General features: G+C 34.5%; 1 non-coding gene across 1 annotated transcript; it reads left to right on the top strand.

The window, feature by feature from the left end:
* Positions 1-1,464: 1,464 nt before the first annotated feature.
* Positions 1,465-1,537, top strand: Trnav-cac (transfer RNA valine (anticodon CAC)). The gene has a single exon. It is a non-coding gene; the product is annotated as a tRNA-Val (tRNA).
* Positions 1,538-3,222: the final 1,685 nt, after the last annotated feature.

Here is a 3,222-nt window from a genome sequence, read left to right as displayed (position 1 = left end):
TCTATAAATATCTATATAGATCTATCCATCTAAATAGATATGCCTATATCTATAGATATATCTAGATCTATAGATTTCTGTCTAGATATCTAGATATATACATATATAGGTAGTTCTAGATATCTAGATATATATCATGCAGAAAAAATGATGGGTTTAAACTATAAATTCAAACATACAGGTCAATGCCTTGCTTAAAATCATTCAGTGTCTTTTCACCATACTTAGGTCAAAGACCAAAATCCTACAAAATCTGCCTACCACTCTAAGCTCATCTTGAGCTATCTATCCTACCTGATTTTTATGTATTTCTGTATTCTAATCACACTGATCTTGAAGTTCCCCAACATGGTATGTTTCCTTCTATCTTGGGTGATAAATGTTGTCTTCTTATCTATAAATTTCTGCCTGTCCCCCTAACTTTTACTCAAACATCTTCTACTTCTCCTTTTTTTATTTACTAATTTTTTTGTAATGAGGATTGAACCCAAGGATGCTTTACCACTGAACTACATCCTTGGCCCATTGTACTTTTTATTTTGAGAGAAGGTCTCAATCTCACTAAGTTACTGAGGGTCTCACTACATTTCTGAGGTTGGTCTCCAACTTTTGATCCTCCTGCCTCAGCCTCCCAAGTCACCAGGATTATGCTTGAGCACCACTACACTAGACTCTACTTCTTCTTTAGTTCAAATTGTTGAACTTTACCTCTGAAGGAAAGATTTCTAATCTTGTCTTTTGTCCCGGACTTGCCCCCATACTTCTCTATTGCAGAACTGATCATTGCCATTATTATTCAATTGTGTAATTTGCTGTTTAAAGTCTGGTTTCCCTTCTAGAACACAAATTTCATAATGTTAAGTATGTATTGATTTGGTTCACCAGTATTCTATCAGTGCTTAGCACACTACTGTGCACATAATAGATGCTCAATTAATATTTGTTAAACACAACAAAGAAAAATCCAAAGTAATGATCCATAATTTTCATCATTGTGTCTATCTCCAATGGCCAAGTTTCAAGAATATAAATAATCTGGCCTGATTCCATCTTCTACAAATATTAATCACCATTACTAAATATAAAATTCTCTTCCCTCAAAAACATGCTCAACTCATTCATGCATCCAGGTCATCATCAATCATTTTGTTTTTCTGGCCCATAACGCTCTTACTTCTATCTGTCTTAACTCTTTCAGAGCCAAATTCAAAGCTGCAAATATCATTTTTCTCTACATGGCTCACTTTACTGTGGATTTCTGTAATGCCATTAATAAGTGTCGCACAATTTACTATTATCTTACATTGTTCACTGAACATTCATATTTACTAATTTAGTCTTGCCAACCCAATCTTAAGTTTCTTAAAGTTAGCATCATTTCTTATATGCTTTTCTAAGTCTTCTTTCAAAGATTTCTATCTACCAAGTCTATACTGTCAAACACATAAACAACACCTTATGGACTGGGGATGTAGCTCAGTTGGTAGAGTGCTTGCCTCACAAGCACAGGCCCTGGGTTCAATCCCCAGCACCACAAAAAAAAAAAAAAAAGGAAAAAAAAAAACCCACCTCATTCTGTACTTTCTTACAAAGTACATAACACTGGCTGGTTAATAGATTTTGTGTTAGCCCAGAAATTATTATTTGATTTCCACCTATTTAGCTCTACTTTTAATACAAGAGGGAGTACTATAATCACTTGTATATTAGAGTTTTCTTCTGTAATTAAAGGTCAAAAGCAATCCATATAAAATATTTCATCTGAATTTTCTGCTTTGTGTTATGATAAATTCTGTTGACAAAACCAGTTTGGATCCAGATTTTATCAAAGTCCAGTCAGTCATGATGTTCAAGATAGTTGATTTGTAAAGCCCATTATATCTTCCAGGTTACCATTTGGTGTCTTTTTGTACCAAAACAGAATCTACTGCAGCTTCCAAATGCATTTATAGACTAAAATAGTTCATTAATAATCTTGAAAGAGTTATTAGGAGGCAATCAAAACTTTAACCCAACTTCCAAATTAACAACATTATTTCTCAATGGTCACAAAGAGAAGGCTGAACTTTTTTACAACTCATTTTTCTACTACCTGGTCTTGTGAACATATTTGCTTGTTCTTATTAACTCAACAAGTCCCTGTTGCTTATTTTCTAAGAACTTTAGAACCTTATGATAGTATCATAATAGGAGCCTAATAAACATTTCACTTGTTTGAGTTTCCCATCTGACATTTGTCATTTTGAACACATATTACATAAAAATGTGAAAAGACAACTTTTCATTATTGATACAAGATCTTATTATCTTATTATTCTAATTTCTGCATGAGAATATAATCAATGGACTAGGCACAATGGTACACATCTGTAATCCCAGCGACTGAGGAGACTGAAACAGGAGGATAGCAAGTTGAAGGCCAGCTTCAACAACTTAGCAAGACCCTATCTCAAAATAAAAATCAAACAGGACTGGGAATGTAGCTCAGTGGTTAAGCACATCTGGGTTCAACCCCCAGTATCAAATAACAATAATGGTAAGAGTAATATCAATATAATGAATGGTGTAAATTCTCATGTAGCTCCTCAATTGTAGGTGAGACATCAGAGAGATTAATTTTTAAGTCATGGGAGTAGTGTTTAGAAATATATTTACACTAATAATTCCTAGTATTATAAGGGAACTAATGCAGCTTTGAAAAATGATCAAGGAGGTTAGACCAAAAATTCTCTGATCATCATTTCTTTCTCCTGTCATCAGTTCAAACTACAAGCATTTCAGTGAATTCACCAGGAGCATGCTTCTATGAACTAGCCATTTTTATCGAAGTGAAATAAAAATATACAATTACCTGCAAAATACTTTTGTTTGAAATGTTTGTAATGCTGTGTTCTAGAATTCAGTTCCCAGGTGTGTCCAGTTAACCTGGCCCTGTTCCATAGCCACTGACTATTCCCCATATGCAGCACAATATCTTTAATAGATATTCTACAAACAGATTCAAAAGTTAGCTTAGAGCTTTGTGTGATTGTGTACACCCATAGTCCCAACAATTTAAGGCAGGAGAATTGAGAATTCAAAGCCAGCTTCAGCAAAAGTGAGGCACTAAGCAACTTATGAGACCCTGTCTCTAAATAAAATACAAAATAGGGCTGGAGATGTGGCTTAGTGATTGAGTGCCCCTCACTCAGTTCAATCCCCAGTACCCCCACTCCCTGAAAA

The sequence above is a fragment of the Marmota flaviventris genome, chromosome 5 (assembly GCF_047511675.1).
Source record: "Marmota flaviventris isolate mMarFla1 chromosome 5, mMarFla1.hap1, whole genome shotgun sequence".
Classification (NCBI taxonomy): domain Eukaryota; kingdom Metazoa; phylum Chordata; class Mammalia; order Rodentia; family Sciuridae; genus Marmota; species Marmota flaviventris.
The sequence above is the reverse complement of the archived record's forward strand: the minus strand, read 5'-3'. Positions and strand labels throughout refer to the sequence as shown.